We start from the raw sequence: 20,475 nt of genomic DNA on the forward strand, positions 1-20,475 counted from the left end.
AAACCAAGGAAAACCTGCGAGCTGCTTTATGTTGCAGCATTCCGCACTGAACGAGCGGGGACAATAACCAGATTCAATTTCACTCTCCTTCACTTCGTTCTTTTTTCCTCACTCACTGGACGTATGTTAGCTCCACATGTGTCTGCAGGTCACGACCCAGTCCCAGAGCACTTTGCGGTTCTAATAATATGCAGCTTCAGTTGGACACGTCTGATTTTTTGGGAATGGTGGCACAGACGAATCGACATAAGGCTTCATTAAACAAAAGGTGAATCAACAAAAGACTAGAAGCAATCAAACTTTACTATGAGCAACTGATCTCTGTGGCTAATGGGCAACGCCACGAGGTACCAGTTACACAGCTGTAAAAACACCATTTAAAAAGGTAGTCTTTCCTGTTTCTTTAATCTGAACAGATAAAAACAACTATAGCCCATAACTCCATTCTAGTCTCATGATTTGCACCGTGTTTGCAACTTTGCACCTAACGGTTTAATAACCAATGCATGTCTTGAGTAACTGGGTGGACCTCTTTCATTTTGGCCCATACTGGTGCACTACATAAAAGATGCTTGTAAGATTAGCCTATATCCTCTTCTGGCTCAACATTGCAGGGTTTTCTGATGGGTTTAGCTACTTTCAAGATAAATAATTTCTGGGAAGTCTCTAAGAAAGACTTCGCTGTAATATACAGTCCTTGTTTTCTCTAATCATGGTCGAAATATTGGCTAGCTAACAAAACTCCATGTGCCGTAACCTTTTGTGACATGGCTACCAATAGCAAAGCGACAGACAAAATATGAGCCTCTGTGCCATCTGTGTACCTCCAAATATGACAGCACACAGACTAGATTTAATACACATTCTCTGAGGTTAACACCCAGTTTGACAAAGGAGCTATAATTGGGAGACCATTTACAAAGGGCAACAGTGCATTCTCTGTCTGCTGGCTACCCTTTTGAGTTAGTAGTTCACATTGTGGGGAAAATGTGTAGAAGGGGTAGGGATTGAGTTTGCTACGTTGTCAATTTCCTGAGCGACTTAGTAATGGATGCCATGGATGAAGGTGTAAGACAAATTCATTCAAAGCACAATTTAAGGCTGGCATTGCATTAGAAAATAAAGCTATATGGAACACTGAAGAGTGCGGATTTAGAGAACTGAATACAGGTAGCCCTGAAAGTAGGGGTGGGCGATATGGGCAAAAAATAATATCTCGATATTTTTTTTCATTTCGACGATAATGATAATTATACGATATTTAAAAAATAAATGTGATTGGAATTCTCAGAGTTAGGCTATACCTTCTTGGAAATTACAATAATGGGCACAATGTTTAAGGAAAACACTTCTTTATTGTCTTTAAACAAAAATAACTTAATTGAACTGCAATGCAGAAATATTGAACTCTTGTCATAAAGTGCTCCATGCATCCATGAGAATTATTGCACATCAACAGCAGTTCTTATGGCCTTATTAAACTTAGAATTCTGTCCAGGATTGTACAAAAATACAAATACATGAGCATTAGAGCATGGATCGGGACGAATTTTCCGGACCGAGTCCGACAGCCCAACGGAATCAATTTCTCAACTGTTCATAGTACTAATGCCACATTGACACACGTTTTTTTTATGAATAGCCTGGATTTATTAAACTGGGGCATCAACAGTTAAATGCTCTCTCTCACAAACAAGCGCTGTTAAACTCACAAGCGTACACAATAAGGCCAATAAGCATATTTAAATGATTCACATTGCAAGAACGTTTAGTAAAATGGTGCGGCTCCTTTAAGGAGCACGTACAGGGAGGGAGAACGGTGACGCATAGTGTGGATGTAGCAACAAACATTTATGTGCTGTGAAAGTGTTAACCAGTATGTGAGTAACGTGAGTTTTATTAAAGCATAGCGTGTGTAATGTAGAGGTCGACCGATATGGGTTTTTCTATAACCGATGCCGATGCCGATGCCGATACTTACAGGTCAGGGTTAACCGATAGCCGATATGGGCTGCCGATTTTTTTTTGCCGATTTTTAGGGCCAATATCTAAAAGATTTCCCATTAATTTGCATGCTAAAGCGTCACACTAATAATAAGTAGATGCACACAATTTTACTCCCCTACTAGTATCTTAAGTCTGAAGTCCGTGCCCCTGTACACACACACACACACACACACACACAGCCTAATACTTACAAACATCCATAATATTTAACTAAAATGTTCTCACTTAAATTTGGGCGGTATATATATTATTAATGTCTGAAAAGCAGATTTAGTGGGCTTAATAGGTACGTTTACCCTATGTGTACAGACTATGATTTGTCTTTATTTTAGGGTTGCTGTCTGGGCCGTGGGAGGGGGGAGGGGGGAAGAGAGAATTCTTTGTAAAACTTGAATCCGTCACATTTTATATTTTCAATTTTTTCTATTTATTTATTTATTTTTTTTTTAAATCGGCCGATGCCGATAGATTAAAAAATGACAAATATCGGCCCGATACATCGGCCGACCGATATATCGGTCGACCTCTAGTGTAATGTGTAGCTACTTCATTCCGTTTGCTAACCTTTCCTGCTGTCTGTAGCCTATTTACTAACCAGCAGCAGACCTAAAGGAAAGGGAATTAACCCTGAAGTTAAAAACATGTAATCTACTTCGGCAGCGGAGCATATTACTCCCCTGCAATCTCCAACTACGTTCAGAGACAGACAGCAGGAAATGTTAACAAACGAAATGAAATGGCTACACATTACACACGCTATGTTTTAATAAAACTCACGTTTTATGCTACACCAACAGAGGCCCAACAGACTTCACCATGCGCTGCTAACCTGTTGCAAAGTGGATGCGAGAAGTAGGGATGCAAATGATTAATCGACTTTAGATTAATTGTCGATTAAGAGGTTGCTCGATCAAAATGTATTAATCACGATTAATCGCTAGAGGGCGCTAGCGCGAGAGACCGGTTGAAAACAAAATGAAGCGAGCGAAAAGAAGTGCGGTGTGGGACCACTTCAACATTGTTAATTCAGGCAAAGAAGTCAAATGTTCTCTGTGTAATGCGGTATTGAAATACAATAGTTCCACTAGCTCACTCAGTTATCATTTGAACACTGTGCATGCTGCTGTCCTGCATGGCACCACCAGTTCACCTGGTTACTGCCGCGAGTTAAAGCTGTAGTCTTAAAACTCAGGTTAGCTATTAGTTCGTTAGCGGGCTAGCTCACCTAGACTTCATAGAGTTAGCTACCTAGCTCGTTAGCGGGCTAGCTCACCTTGCTATGAATATGAATATCTCTGTCTACTCCCGCGCTAACGTGTGCCCGCGAGTTTGGCTCATGAGAGTTAGTAAGTAAGTAAGAGTTGAGTTGGCTATTTAGCTTGATAGCGGACTAGCTCACTCAGGCTTAATGATATTAGATACCTAGCTCGTTAGCGGGCTAGCTTACCTTTGCCTGATGGCTTGCCATTAAGAATGTAACTACTCTATCCCTCACTAACGTGAGCGCGAGTTAAACTTCAGAGAGTTGTGTTGGCTATATAGCTTGTAATAGCCTAGATGCAGTTTCTTCATAATCTATCCACAAGTTAGATACAAGATTACATATATAGTTACAAGATAGGCTCAATAATATTCTGTTTGGCTCTCTATTTAATTTCTTCTATTCTTTTTTTTTTTTTATGTCTGTTTCAAATGCAAGAACTGAGCCAGTCCATAATTTATTTCTTTGTTTTAAATTAAAGAATGTATTTTGTTATACCATAAAAAAAACTTTTCTGCTTTCTTTTCCCAATGCATAATTACTCGAGGAATGTAGAATAGAATAGAATATAATTATCATAATGTAATGTAATATAATAACTCAACTATTTAGCTGTTATTTGTAAAGGCCCTATTGAAGCACTGTAACTCAGGTGAAAAACGCCGCTTATCAATTAATCGAAAGTCGATCGATAAGATTATCAACTAATGATTAATGAATTAATCGATAATTTGCATCCCTAGCGAGAAGCCATGTCACGTGATCACGTAGGCCCACTAGTCGTGTGATTGCCGTGCTGTGGGGAGCGCTGCTGCGCCGTAGGCTATATAAAGAACATGATGTGAACAGTTTCCCCGTGCGTGTCATTGTTTTTGGCAAAGTCATTTAAATACTCGATAATGTAATTTTGCACATCGTTTGAACAACAATGACGATATCATCGCAGACCATATATATCGCCCACCCCTAACTGAAATTATTACTAAATACAATTTGGCTCTCTTTTTCTAGTGTCTTATTCTTTTGCTTACCACTAGTACCCTGAATTTCTCACTCACCACTACAACCACAAATGAGTGTTTCTAAAAGTTCAGAACATATAGTTGGCTAAGTGGATTATGCACATTTCACTTCTTAAAATAACTTTAAAGAAATGCATGGTACATCACAGAGATGGTGGGAGTCACCCAGCACAAATGGCAGACCACGGTTTCAGCTGAAATCTGACAAAGAGAAGGCTACTTAGCCTACACATCACTAAGTGTAACGTTCACCCTATATTAGGCTAGCCATCAAGATTGATATTTCTGTTGAACAGAAATGCCTAAATGCACTAATGTGGGCCTGTGTGATGTTGAATGACAGAACATTAAGCATGGGGTAACAGCTGTGATGTGATAATACCACAGCACAAGGTAATACTGAACAACACACAAGGGCTACCAAAACATGACTAGGCTAATGCTTGCATGTGAAATTAGACAAGCATTAGACCAACAAAAGCATACCGTGTTTCATATCAGGTCTAAGCCACTGTATATAGAAAAAGCAAATCGTGTGCAGTGAATATATTTTCCTGTTCACTTTATCTTAGCCTGGAGGCAACCTCGCTGAATCCGTCTCTCCCCCTCTCCCACACAAACACTGCCAGAGACAATAAAACGCTTGCAAACATCATGCTCCACAACACTTAAATCCACAGAGGGAAACAAACAAACTGACAGAGTTTAACCCACGTCTTCAAACCAGCAACAGATTCCACAGCCTTTCCCTGTCTGATTCCCATTTCTCAAGAGCGCACAGTCTGCTTGCTAAATATTACCCAGACCACAATGTTTTAGAGGTTTTCCACAGTGTCACGCAACCTCTTTCCCATTCAGATCCCTTAAAAAAAAAGCCACTGTGGCCAAAGTGGTACTTAACTCGCCTTACATCTGCAAAGAGAGAGGGGAAATCAATGGCTTGTGGGTAGACATTTAAAACAAACAGAACGGAACATTGTGTTTATGACGTTTCACTTTACTACTTTGTGCCTCCTCACAGATGCTTTCAATGGCTCTTCTCACTAACTGCAACTCAGGGGCTAACCAACACCTTAACTCGATTATTAGCGCAGGGGTTTAGGACATGGCACCTCTGATCTGAATTAGCTTCACGGTGGGATTACAGTGTTCTGTTTTGTAAACATCTTCTCCTTTTGAACTCTTAAGAAACATAACCGCAAAGAGTTTCAAAATTAAACAGAACTCACCAAACAACCATTGTGCCCTTTAAGACAGACAGCTACAAATGCTTAGAAGTACAACCTGTGTTTTTCAGACTGTGACAGATGACATGGTGGGGAGTGAAAAATATGAGTCTCCAGTGGGCTTCATTCCTAAGTCTACACATTAATTGACAACGAGACAGCCAGGCAAATAGAGTCTGACGGAGCGGACCAATTAAAACGCTCTGGTAAGATGGCAAGTCTGCAAGGCTTCACTGTGAACTAGCAGGAAAATAACCTGCACCATGGAGAGTAGGCTACCAACTATGCTTGGCAGTTATGTCAATAACTGTGCAGAAGTCAACGCTTAAGAAATATCAGGGAGTAAACGCTCAAAATCTTCTGTCTGGAGGAAAGGTTTTTGGACTGTTTATTATGAAAATTACTGAATGAATACCGTGATAACCATAAATACATTGATGAGCAACTCAAGAAGGTAGACCGTTCCTTCCATATGGAGGTAGATTAAAGGAGGAAAAATAGGCCTAATTAAAAAAACTAAATGAGCTAAAATGCATTCATTTATGAACAGACTTGATTGACAAAAAAAAAAGAATCCATGAAAAATACAAAACAATAAAGTTAAGAAAGGGTGTCGGCTCAGCAACTGAAGGATTAGGCTACGCGTTTGAACACCAAAGGAAATGGATCAACCACATTAAAACTTCAAACATGAAAGCAAATACATCCACTGGCCAAATATCACTATGCTGTTCTGTAGTACTGCCCAGTTCCTTAAACACAACCTAGATTTAGTGCACAGATAGCCTATCCTGATTTGGCCTCTTTCGTACTGCAGAAAAAAAACACAGCTGAAAATGCATTAACTCTTTTGCTGTGAGAAATCCTTCTGCAATTCATTTTCAGCAACACATTACACATCCTTGTATTGCATACAGATGAGGAAATGTTAATTGCAACAAACAAAATAAGGGTAACAATGAAGAACAATCAACAGATGAGCCCTACGTATTGAGTATTCTTTGTGGTTTACAAGGCATACTACTTCGGGCTACCCAAATACATCACTAATAAATCCTCCACACATCAAAAACTGTTCTCATCTGTTCAACACTTATCTGTAGGAATCTTAAAAAAGCCTCTTTGATGCTGCAATACAGCAGCAATTTGAGACAAATGTTGGCATGCGAGATATGTAGTTCTCCAATGACTCAACTACTTCACAATCAGTTAGTTTCATCCTGACCCACAGCAACCGCTGTATGTATTTCTGCCAAATACATGTATAGCATACCACTCAACAATGTATAGCATACCACTCAACAATGTTGTGTGAGAGGTAAGCCTATAGGGTATTAAAAATCCATGAAAGTATGAAGCTGACTGGAATTCCCAAGACGTAAGGCTTCATGGAGCTAAATGCAGTTAAAAAATAAAAGTTAGGACTATGCATGTTTGGATTCTACCATTACAAACTGGGGGAAAGAATTATTGGTCACCCGTATTCTACTCAGTGATCACACACCAGTTGGCAAAGCAGCCTGAAATCAGCCAAATAAATGGTGCTCTACCATAACTGTAATTTTCCACAAAATGACTCCAAATGAGAGGAATTGTCAATCATAAAAAAGCCAGTGATGACCGCTAAACCTATAAAAGAAGTGCTTACTTTTAGGACTCAGAGACATGATTCTGCATAGCCTAGATACAACATTCATACCTTAAGAATTTCTTCAAGAGAGTTGGAATGGAAAAAGGCTTCATAGTCCAGGCTGATTCAGGCTTGTTTATATTACTGATAGGTGTAAGCATATAAATAGATCTATGCCAGTATCACCATCATAGGTGTAAAAGAAAAAACCTGCGCTCTTCTGAATAAAGAAGGGGATGTTACTTGGCGGTCTGATTTCACATCACATTTGACTTAATTTGTTTTGACATGACTACCTCCGTGAGACTGTACATGTTTGACTGTTCAGACTGATTATCTTTTATCCATTGTGTTATATTGCTGCAGTATGAACACAACATCCTGGAAGCCCTCTGTTAAAAAATGCCAGTACGTGGCACTGACCTCATGATCAGGCTAATTACCAAATTCCAAATGTTCAGAAAACAATTATAACCACATAAGTCTACCTAGATACAAGCACAAAGCTGTATACATATATTGTTGGTAAACATTAGACGGTAGACTTAAACGTTTGAAGAACTGATCTTATTTGTAATCACACTGTCTACGATGACTTTTAAAGTAAGCGCGAAAACAAGGACTTGGAGAATGGAATCAACCATAAGCACAGCTTGGGAACAACACAGTGATCTCAAGCCTTTTCAGATCGACAGCTACCACTGATTCCACAACGCATAATCCTACTAGATCCCGCACCCTCCACCATCTAGCCTAGAGCAGCTGGCCTTCTTGGGCTTATGCCTAAGGGTGTTTACCAACTGACAGTGGGTTGTGAGGACTAGAAATGTTGCCCCTGTGAGCACTGCAGCCCACCTCAACTCAACGGAAGGATCTGACAGGCCCATTTCAACAAAACAACCCAACAACAAAATCTACCTAATCAAATCCTGCTGACAACTTCACACAGGCGTAGTTGTTGGATTCTTGTACGCATAGCAACCTTATCTGACAGACATACAAGGGAAGACTTAATTGCACAACAAGACATTTTATACAGAGCAGAGGTGACCGTACTACAAAGCAGCCAGTTCTGACAGCACTAGAAAGGTCAGCACTAGAAAGGTGAATAATAATAATAAAAAACATTCTTTCCATACAGGCCTATACCTTCTTTTAATGTCTCAGTAAGTCTTTTATTTTTGTTATATGAAAACATACCATTGTTGAAAGCAGCACTGGAGTCAGAAAATAAGGCTGACTTGTCCTTTCATTGGATTAGGCTTTAGACATGTGCTGAGTGAATGGACTTCAGAAGGCAGTTTGCCATGAGATCTCAGACAGGTTTAATGTCTCTCTCACTTCAGTCATAAATGCCACTTAGGTCAAAATTCTGCAGCTGCTAGAGGACAATACGACCACTTTAGGTTACCAGGTTACAATATTTGAATGTCTAAAAGAAGAAATACACACACAATCATGTCAACAGAATTCATCAATTGTCAGCAAGGCATGGAGTGACAAAAACAAGTTTAGGCATCTGGCAGGTAGGTTGGCAGGGAGGTAGTCATGCTGTTCTGCTGTAGCCTGCCTTTGACAGATGAATGTCAATTTCATCTGGCTACAATGAAACCACCAGGCAAAAATATTCTCTCCTCTACAGACTTTTCTTAGGCTGTGCTGGCATTCATGCAGTGTTGACAGACCAGTGGAAATTCAGGTGAGAAAAAGGTTGACGCCATGACACAGTACACCACAAAGAGAGGGGGGGGGGGGGGGGGACCATTCTCCCTCTTGACACGCCTTAACAAAGCTCTTTCTGTTGGAGGGGGGAAGGGGAATACCAGATCTACCTCCGCCTGCCCCCATCAACTCCACCTCCTGCCCTCACCACAACAACAGTATCTATTACAATAATAATCCACATTCTTGTCAAGGTCACCCACGAGTGCTCTAGTGGAGAGTCTGGCCCTGGAGAGGAAGTCCAGATAATCAGCTCAGAACCACCAAGGACTTTTCTCCTGCCTCAGCCTCCCTATGCTTAGCCAGGCACCTTATCTCACACCAAGGGGGATAACACGAAAACAGATCATTATACATAAATGTGCAGCCAGAGCCTACAGTTAGCAGCACCTTTTTGGAAAAGAGTATAAACATATTCTTGGTTTTCAATCGTTAACAAGTAGTCACAAAAATCTAGCTTAGTATACTTTCATTTTAAAAAGCTGGGCTACCATAAATAACACTTACCGTACCATTGTATAAACAGTCAGACCTATAGCTCATTCTCACCGAAAGGCTTCTACCCTGACTAACAGGCAAAATATTAACTCAATATCTTTGCTAGGATAACCCACCTAAACCATTTTAATTATTTATAATAACTGAATACAAATCTGAGAGTTGTATTTTCGCTGTCGTAGATTAGTGGCACAAGCAATGTCTTGAGGTGTACAACTAGAGGGAAAAAAAATGACTGAGCACGTTCATAGCATTTTCGAAAGAAAAACCTGCAATCGGCTGTTTGCCACAGCATAACGGCACACTTAACTAGCCACGTACAGTAGAGACATGGAAAACAAGTTGCTGTTCAGCCTGCAAGGTTTCCCTGGAGACCTAAACCACCAAACTATTTATAGAGGTTCTGAATTTGCGCACTTCCTTCAAGCAGCAGCAGCAAACCTCTATGTGGGTGGTGCTTCCTCCAACAGACAAAACATTTGTAGACAGGAGAAGAGAAACAACAATTTCGAAAAATGTCTCACATAGTCTTGTGATGAAGGTAACATATTGACATGAGGCTTTCAGTTTCAATGGTCCTAATTCACAAACCGCCAACATGTGATTGTTCTTTAGAGTATTGATTATTAAGCACACAGCCATACACAGATGCTGTATAGGCCTGACAATTATACATTTCATTTTGTTTTCTGCATGTAAATTATTAATTTGACAATGGTGAACATTCATTAGTGGCTGATTTTGTACTCTCTGATGTTGCACCCCATTCACTGCCTGTAGTCAACTGGCCTACCGTGTGGTGCTGGATTGGGCACTCAAAGGAGAGTGCCTCCATTCGATAATTGACTACAGGCACTTAATGGAGTGCCACATCAGAAACTGGAAGAGGAGAAAGGTAAAACATTGACTGTACAAACAGACATTTAATACTGCTTCTTTAAAAAAACAAGTGGTTTACTTTGAATCGGCCATGAGGGGCTATGATCTTGCCAAGTTTGGTGAAGTCTAAGTAAATTATATTGATAACCAAAAATTGGTGAAAAATAAAAAGTGGATGGGGGAAAAAAAACACTATATGACCGCCAGCCTGTGCGCAACAGTGGTCATCATAATAATACTTCAGCAGCTCATTTCAGTCAAAAGTAAATTTTGAGGATGACTGTAGATCTCAAACAGCTCTGAGCGACTTGGATATGTCTGCAAGTTGATGAACTCCTGATTTGACCTGCTGTGTCAATGGCCTAAAACATCAAAATGTTGGATCTGACAGAGGAGTGAAGGGGTGACAAAAGATCTTGCTGTGTGATGGAAAACACTCTCATTTACAACCTTACAATAAAAGGTATATTAAAGCTATGAGAGTAAACAAGAATACTCCTGTACTTTAGACCTCAGCTTACTTAATGCATGTGATGATATGGCTATATTGGGCATAAGGTAGTTTTCAAATATTAGCTAGCTTCTTAGCACACAGCCTACATTAAACAAATATGTACAATGTACCCACCAGGTGTACAATTAGCAAAAAACAAATACCATGAGCTGTGTCTGAGGATTTAATGCAGAGGGGTTCTGAATTTGAGTACAACTAAAATGCTTCTGTAAAAGTGAAGTTAAGCACTCATTTGCACAATGAAGTGACCATCTGGCTCATAGATTCAGTCTTGCTACTTCAGTGGAAACAAAAATATGTATCCATTTTAATGACATGCATTGATGACACACAATGACAAAGCCACTGAAATCATTAATTATGGCAAAGTCCTTCATCTCTGGGACTCTACACCTAACTAAATGTATTTTAAGTGGAGGACCTGACCTTTGAAGGTGTCTCACTTAAAGAGAACCTCTGCTTGAGGACTAATGCAGCGTCAGAATTAGCAATTACCCTTATAGGGGTGTCAGACTAGAAGATTCTAAGCCCCCTCACAGACGTGACGACATTCTTGTGCGAGTGCCAGTCACATCACAAAGAATATTCTGTTGTTCCATTATACAAGATTCACAGTCTTCATTATCCCCATGGATGCCCAGTCGGGCAAAGTCAAACATGTTGAAATTTTCAAGGGGCTCATGAGTCACCTAGTGTGTAATAGTGAATAACAATCACATGAAGTGCGCTGGTAGCAGCCAGTGGGGTTTACAATAGACCGGAAGAAAGGAAGTGCTTTTTTAGAAAGGATGTGTCCTCCTCGTTACCACAGTCACTTTTCAAGTAAACTATAAACACACCATCTAGGACCATTAGGAAAAAGAAAGGGGGAAAAAAGGAGATACTACTTTCTACTTTCTGAAGGCTTTATTAAAACGTCATCCCTCTATCAAAGTAATGAGGCCCAGAAGAGTATATCAACTGAACACATTTTCAATGATTGGGCCTACTTAACGGAACCTAAAAGCTGTGACATCACTTACGCATATAGATCAATGTGAGGTTACGTCAGTGCAGTCAAAATAAATGAATAAATAAATAAAAACTTGTGGACGTGACCCTTTTCAAAACAGATAGAAAAAGACATGGCTTTCAAAAATATCCAGATAGTTCAAAAGTTGCACGATATCCAAAAGTTGCACGATGGCAGCACTCCCAGATAAGGGGAAAAATAAGCTGTTATGACTGGTTCAAAACCACTGTACATCTCCTAATACCGCAGAATGTCAGTGGTGCCGTTATAGTAATTGTTATAGCCCTAGGGCTGGGTACATCACAACATACCATAACGAGTGGGCAACTGCTAACCTATACCATTTTATTTTCCTTAATACAAAAAGTGTTAACATTACTCTAAATATGGTCACGTCCAGTCCATGTAAAAAGTGCTACTAGCAACACTTGCACTTACTTCTTCTGATTTCTTCTTGTGCAGCATTGGCCAGCTGCCCTTTGGGAAGTAATTTCCAATTTCCTATTTAAAATGGGGATTTGCAACAATTCCAATTACTTAGGTATCACGTTCATCAGTCTTCCTTGTCACCAAATGTAAACACCTTGAAAGCAGCACTTGGGACCATAATGACCCGTCTTTGAATGAGAAATGAATTCTCTGACCATGACTGAATCAGTCCCTGGGTCAGTGGGTTACAAAGAACTTTAATTTCCCATGGTGCTTATACCATCTTGAAATATAGTTCAGCATTGTTCAACGGGTAAGTCTTTCAATGTGGCAGCCCATTTGAAATGTCCGTCACTCACTTTTTGAGCTGTACACCAAAATGCTTGGCATGTGATGATTTTCATTAGCTTAACACTTAAGACTTCACTTATAATTTGATTTGTATACAAATGGCCACATTTGAGCATAAAAATGTGCTAACTGCAATCTTATAGCCTTGACTGGATATAAAAATGTATTAATGTCTAAGAGATTTGGGAGAGGGGCATGAAAAAATAGGATTCTCCAAGGGAAAATGAGAGGGTTGGCAGGTATGTCACATATCTCTCTTAGGAAAAAATAAATTAAAAATCCTACATTGTTCAGTATGCAGCCACCACAGACAACAATGTCAGACATCAATCCCAGCAGACAAGCTTGTCCTGCCTTTAATTTATCTATGCAGCATAATCCCCTTTTGAAACCATTTTTAGGGTGAATTGGAAAGGCCCCGTATTCAGAAAGATGTGGCGAGGGAAGTGTGTGTGTGTGTGGGGAGGAGTGGGGGGGGGGGGGGGGGGGTGGCGGCGGTAATAATCACAAGAGCTTGACTGTCTGTGTGGATTACCATGGGAGAGAAAATCCTTTCATCTCAGCGTGGAGCAGAGCTCGGCAGCCCAGAGACACATGGCTATGGCCAAAGCCTTCTCCCTGCCAAATGCACCTCCGAAACACGTCTCTGTTAGGCCACTTTCTTAAAAAAAAAAAAAATCACTACCTCGCTATTTTCTAATGTTAAGTGGATAACAATCAATTACTGTTAAATAAAACCTAATTTTTGGTTTGCCAACAGCAATTTAGGGAGGGGGAAATGTTGAGGTATTTTTATTTTCATCTGTGTTGTGGGATTAGTTAGCTCATTCCAGACACGGTGAGAGCCAGCCAGAGGCCCCACAACAGATGGCTTTCGAGAGGTCATCCTAGAGATAAGGGTGCCTTTTAACACCCTCTGACAGGTTCCATGTTGTAGCTTGTACAGCAAATGTGGGAAAACAGGTAGCTTTACTGCAACACCGTTTCTTGAATATTCTCATTCAAAAATCCAAACAACAATACTTATAGAACTGCATTGCTTGAATTAAAAGCTAAAGAAATAAAACACATCTTTCTGGCAAAGATCTCAGCGTCAAATTTCCTCTGCACATTAACTCAACACGAGCCATTTCACATTGGCATTCATACTTTTTACACCATGACTAATAATGCTTTTTCTTTCAACAGATAATCTACAGGTGCTTGGGGTGTAATGATTCATCCATTTTCATGATGCATTTATTAGGGTTCCTAGAACATGAATATGGTATGCTACACTTTGGAAACAACCAATCACATCTGCCTTGGAGACACAATGACACTTTAATGTTTGGACTGTAGACTTAAGAACAAATGTTTGGCAGGTTTAGGCCTACTTCTTATAATTACTAGTAATTAATTGTCGTGAGAATTTCAATCTGATGGGGAAAAGGAAGCCAGGCAGACGGGCTCCGGTACATTCCTCCGACTTCATAAAACATTTACCAAGGCACAGGAATCTCCTGGGCAATTTCTTTAATCTTATGACATTATTATTCCTTTGAACACTTTTTTTTTTTTACATCCTTAAGTGTGTCCTTCTCTGCATGCAGCAGACTAAACAGCCTACTCCTTAAGGTCTGTAACCAACTGTGAATTAAAAAGCTTTACGATAGGTCCCTGATAACATGATGCAATAATCTTAACACATAGACTACTGCAACAGCAGTAAAGAGCTCACCAATATATATATTTAATGATTTTCCATACAAATAAAAAAACATGAGTTTTTCGTTTCACATTTTGGTGAATTCCGTTTTTCCCCGTTTCAGCTCATTTTGTTCACCCTAAGGTAGATTGATGGCTTTAAATGAGTGAATAATATGTGCCACAAGTGACCCAAACCTTATAAGATTGTTGTTTGCCAGCCATCAACAGAACAGAAGACTAAAAAAAAACACATTTGAATGCGTTTGGGAAGATGAGCGAGTGAATGTGACAGGCTGTAGGGGAAGTGTGTGTGTCAACCGTTGAAAAGGGGTGTGTGGCCGGAGTGGAGTTCAGAGCAGACGTGACTTGGTTTTATTCTTTAATTAATGTTTGTTCATTGTTGCGATTGTTGTCGTGTTTATTTAAAAGAAATACAGCCTTGCAGGCCAAAATACAGGGGAATTCGGGCTATTTGTATGCACAAAATGATGTTTCCGTCTGAAAGTTGCTTTCCGTTTCAAAGGGTACATTCCGAGAATTCCGTCCATTTTCGCGAAAAATCATTGGCCCTACTACCAAAGTATGATTAATATTATACAGGCCTAGTCCATGTCCTAAACTTAAAAAAGGCTTACAGTCTGAAGAAAAGGACATGGCCAAATGCAGGGTAAACGAAATCATAATCTTGAGGGGCCATTTAAATGCATATTTTCATATTGCGATTTAAAGTTTAGCTTAAAACTAAAACCCTAAAACCAAAACAAAGTGCACTTTTGGCAGCAATATTGCTGGATGGCTGTAACACCAAGTCATTCTTTAGATGTGGCATTCAAGAATACCCCTTAAGCTTCTTAAATGAATCTTCTCTGTGACACAAACCTCATTAAGGTAGGTCAACCCACAAAGCAACAGTGGAAGGCTGTTAATCTGGTCAGTTGAGAAGCTCAATGATAAACATTTCAATAAACCAATGGAAAACAAACAAATGGTTGAACCCAGTTGCTGATAACCCTAACCAAACAAGGTATCTGGCAATGTGGTAAACAACTGAAAGAGGTCAATAAAAGCAACAAAACAGAATGAGCCATCAGAAACTAGAGACTTTTTGGGCTATCTGATCAACAAATAATGCTATAGACCACATTGCTAATGCCATTTATTAAGCCTTGCAATAGAATATTGGGCCACTAGGAGATTGAGTGAGTTTTGTGACTTTTTTGAAAGAATATACCAGCATTCTAAAATCGAGAGGCAGTACAACTGGAGCTGTATTTAAATGAGGGAGGGGGGGGGGGGGGGGGGGGGGGTCCATTATCTCCAACATCTTCCTGAACCCTCTAATAATTTTTGGATTGGATTCCAATTTGACAAGGAAGGAGAGTTAACATTATTACCATGCCAATCAAAACACTAGTTAATGGCACAATCTTTGTGAATGGCAAGCACTGTCATATTGACACACCTATCAAGACACCACTCTATCCAAAGCAGAAAAGAGTGCCACAAGGTTGCAAGAGGGGGGAGTGATCACTCAGAATTGATGACTGGCATTGATCTTACCATCACCTAAAGATGGCAATTAAGTTGCACTGCCATTACTGTGAAACTAATGGCATTTCACCCCTGAAAGTAAAGCACTTAACACAGTAGGCCTTTACGGTATAATCTAGTTATATATCTGTCATTTAAAACAGACAGATGTTTCATCTGAATAGTACATTACTCTGCTGGTCATTGCTCAACTGCCTGCTTCTCTCTGCTGGTGTGCATTTCAACTAGCCTGGATACCAGACCAAACTTAGCCCCGCCCACGACATTTGAGGTCTGGAAGTTCCGTTTGGCACTGCTCCGTTGGGGAGAAATTATCAGAAGTGAAAAATCTCCCGGACCAATGAAAATGTCAGGGCAGGCTTTAGACGAGGATGGACAGATGATCAACCGTACCGTAATCAACCACGTCACCAAAGAGTGTTTGGGTTGAATTAGTTTTCAACAAACATGGCTGCTGCTGGAGAGCTGAAATGTGGGAATTGAAGTCTTTTCAAGAAGACATTGACAGCGCATTCATTTTTAAAGAGGAAGAGAGAAACGCGATAAGGCATTTGTCGATCGAAAAGATGTTTCTGCCGTCCTTCCTACGGGATCCAGGAAAAGTTTAATGTATCAGCTGGCCCCGATGGTCTACGTTATGGTCATACTACGTTGTAGGGATGTCACGAGAACCGATACTTACGATACCTTTCGGTACTAAAATAACAAAACACAGACGATACCCATTTTTTTTAAGCACCGTAAGCGTGCCAGCTCTTAGAATCGGTGCTGCCCTTTTGGAACTGACGGGGGCAGTATACGCTTCGGTGTTCCAGTCGAAGTTTTTACATGTTTTTCACACGCAGATCTGCCATTTACTATTGTAAACGATGAAACTAGTAGAGGCTGCCAGGTGTGAAGTGTTGCCAGACTAGAAATGGCTTATCGTATCATAGGCTCATTTTGGAGGATAATTATCATATCTGGCAACACTGGGAAGGCGGTCGACCAATGAGATCACGCGCAAAAACGATGTTTAAAATGATGGGCACGTGTGTTACAATGGCTTATGTTATGTGCGTAGTTTAGGTTAGCTATGCTGTAGTTTTAACGTTAGCCTATAGCCTACCTTGGTTAGAAGGAGATAGAGAAAGAAAGAGAGCATGTATCTTGCAAGTATCATGACTAGACTAGGGAAATTCACAGAATGTCCTAGTTTAATATAGTTACACATGCAATTGGTTTGATAAAACACGATTACCCAATTTATTTATTTTTTCCGATGCCATAGACTCAATGTAGCCTATAAGACGATTTGCGAGTGACAGCTGGAATTTCGCTGCGACCACACTGAACATTGCGATTTATTTAAGAAGCTCAAAACTCATGTTCATCTTGTTAGCTGAATGGCTGCACCACGGTTTTGTTTTGTTTTGCACTTTTGCACAGTACTTAGAAAAGATGCCTGGAAGTCTGGAATGTGTCTGGGGTCACTAGTTGTTGCACTTTAACCATTAATTGCGCTTTATTATGTTGCGCTATGCTATATTGCACATGTTTTGTATGTCTTATGACATTTTGCTATTTTCAGAATATTTTAATAAAGAAGTTCATGTTTCAAGTTCAAGTGCATGGAATCTTGGAAATCCTTTTTTTTTTTTACCGTGGTATCGAAATTGGTATCGAGAATCGTGTTATTTTACTGGTATTGGTACCGACTACTGCATTTTTGGTATCGTGACACCCCTACTACGTTGCTCTGATTGGTTCTAGGTGTATCCAATTGAGCGAAGAGGCATTTTTTTTTCCTGGTTCGGTAGAAACACGCACCATAATCACAGCCCAATGGTGCAGTATCAGACTCATATTCTGACTCAAATTATGAGTATGACATCGTCAGGCTACATTTCAACATCTCTGTGCACAGAAATCAAACTCTACTTCTGACTGTTCTTCCTAGTTGGCTGTTCACGATTATTCTGATTCTGATCTTTAACACCCATCACCTTTCTGAAACTCATAGTTAAGTCTCTTTGCCGCATAGACTGTATCAATAATTATAACAACACTTTCTACGAGAAGTCTCTCAAAATATATATTTCTTGGCCTTTGAAAAACGTTAACGTTCATATTTTTTGAGTAATTTTCATTTAATTGCTGGGCCAGACTAGCCTGGGAAGTCCCGCCCCTCTTCTCCGGCCAATTTGATTTAGCCTCTGAAGGGGGTCTGGCAAACTTAGGATAGCAGTTCACTTCAAGATTTCCAGAATCCTTGGAGCCAATCACAAACTGGCTTTTGGCTACCTGGCGCGCCATTGGCGGATTTAAAATAACCACGTCTACCGTAACAAAAGCGAAACTTAAGAGAAAAGCACAGTAAACTATATACTGCTCTCGCGGCTGTCTTGGATGATTTCAAAGGCAAGTTTTCTTTGAAAATAGAACAGAAACCTGCTCTGGAACAATTCATACAGAAAAAAGATGTGTTTGCTTTATTACCGATCGTTGTATCGTTGTATAGTATCGTTGGTCTGATTGGTTAAAGGCGTGTCCAATTACGTGAGTGAAGTGGACCTCCATTGAGGAGTTGGCCAGACTAACTGAGCAAATGAAATGCAGTGAAGGGGTGGCGAATTCCCAGACAAGGGCCAGACCCTATATAGAATTGATTTAAGAAAGGAGACAAGCTTTACTTTGAGTATGGATATCATTGATCAGGTTAACATTCTTTTATCTGCATAGAAATTTGTACTTGTTCAACCTTAAAATTGATTTCAATTACTAGATGTTTAAGCAGACAATCACAAAATCAATCAAGAGAATGTCTATTGTAGCAACATAAGCTCTCAATGCTCTTTATAGCTTCGACTTACATGAGCCGACGACCAAAGAATATTGCCTCCTCTTATCCCTCGTGATCACTCTACACACATTGCTGTGCATTGTTCCATCGGGATACTTAGCCTAAGCCATTACTATGGCTCACCGGAATCTGCAAGCTCCATCACACTAGGGCTACTACTTGCCTGTAAAGAAATCAGGTTTTCGAGTACTCGAGGAGAAAGTGGGAGCGGAGGTAGTTGCATGCGGGAGGTATAAATATTAGAGTGCATAGCGCATCTCTGGACTGGTCTTACCTTACTAAGCAATGGTAAAGTACTGATGATAACAGTGTCATTTTACCATAAGTATTACCAACGTTTCACAGCAGCCAACAAGTGAAAGTTCCGCCACCAAAGTGGGTTCTTATTATATTCAGATATTGACTGATATTTCTTGTCAATTCGGTGAATCCAGGTCATCATTAGTAAGCCTTACTGGCTTAGATGCAAGCAAAGATGACTAATTTCATATAACCTTTACAACAAAATGACAACATTTATTAGTGAAGCTGTGTACACAGCATGTAGTAGCAAAGTTTCGAGGCTTGACTCAATGTGAGAGCCATCTTTGAGAAATCCGCCCACAACTCACAACAGTTGCATGTTTATTTCATCACAACATCAGTTGGGACGCAGAGTGAAATGCAACAATGAAGAACTAGGCCTACCTTTTTTGAAAGAGAACAGTTGAATTAGGCCTCGCAATGTTTAACAAAGCTATTGTTCTACATCTTCTTGACATTGCTACTCATTACAGTTTTCGATCCCATCCTACCCCAGTCATGCATCTATGAAATGTACGGTTTGCATTTAAAATGACTGGCGAACAAAAATGTGCAGGCTGGAGGCTGTATCTCCCGACAGGTCACATTGTTTCAAGCCAATGAAAAAAACATGTATTCCATTCATACCGGTTGTTTAGGGCTCTTACTGAATTACAAAACTGAACAACAAAACTATGTTCAACTGTTCAATTCAAATTTTCTCTACCAAAAAAGCATTGTTGCATTTCACTATGCATCCCAACTGACTTGATGATAAACTCAACTCAACTTGATGATGACTCAAGAGTTAATATAACTGCTCAAGAGTGAGAAGCCTACTTTGTGCAACTCCTACCTCACATGGAGTTCTCAACCCCTTGGCAGTATTAGTTGAGGTAATTCTGGTTGCCGCAGGTACTTCAACATCGGTGGCATCTGTACAATTCTTTGGATTGTGGAGCATGCTCTGTGTCTCTCACCCCCCTTTCCCTCTTCCTTCTCGCAAAGATATGACAAGCCGTTTTAGCAAAATCATAACCAAGAGACAACCAAAGTATTTTTCGAAGATTAACAGCACCCGTATTTTACATGCCAGAGTGATGCAGTAACCGTCACCATTCACTCACCAACAAAGAAAGCTACGCACCGTTGGCAGGTACTAATTTTGCACCCTGCTTTCAAGCATAGCCAAATTTAATAGAAAAAAAAAAGAAAAAAAAAAGAGAGGAAGTTTCCTCCAGCCTGTTCAAAGTCTCACTACAAGCGGATAATTCTAAGCAGCACACAATATCATCCCAGGCAGAATATAATTAACCTAGACAAAAATGATGGGTTCATTTAAATCCCAATATATGTTGTGACAGGACAATGGTTTGCAGTCAGGCAGCCAACAGAAGGCATCTAATAGTATCCTACAGCGCAATCTACATCAGCTCAGTGGGTACCCCTGTACACTAAAGACAACACATTTGAGCCAATTCACAGATGACGCTGTTATTAGCTTGTTATTTTGGTAAATTCATCCAATACTGGTCATCTTAAGACACAAGACTACAATTC

General features: G+C 40.0%; 1 protein-coding gene across 1 annotated transcript in view; it reads right to left on the bottom strand.

The window, feature by feature from the left end:
* Positions 1-20,475, bottom strand: part of znf609b (zinc finger protein 609b) — a gene marked incomplete at its 5' end in the record, with an annotated part of 54,133 nt that overhangs the window by 17,844 nt on the left and 15,814 nt on the right. The window lies entirely within an intron of this gene.

The sequence above is a fragment of the Sprattus sprattus genome, assembly GCF_963457725.1.
Source record: "Sprattus sprattus genome assembly, chromosome: 8".
NCBI lineage: Eukaryota > Metazoa > Chordata > Actinopteri > Clupeiformes > Clupeidae > Sprattus > Sprattus sprattus.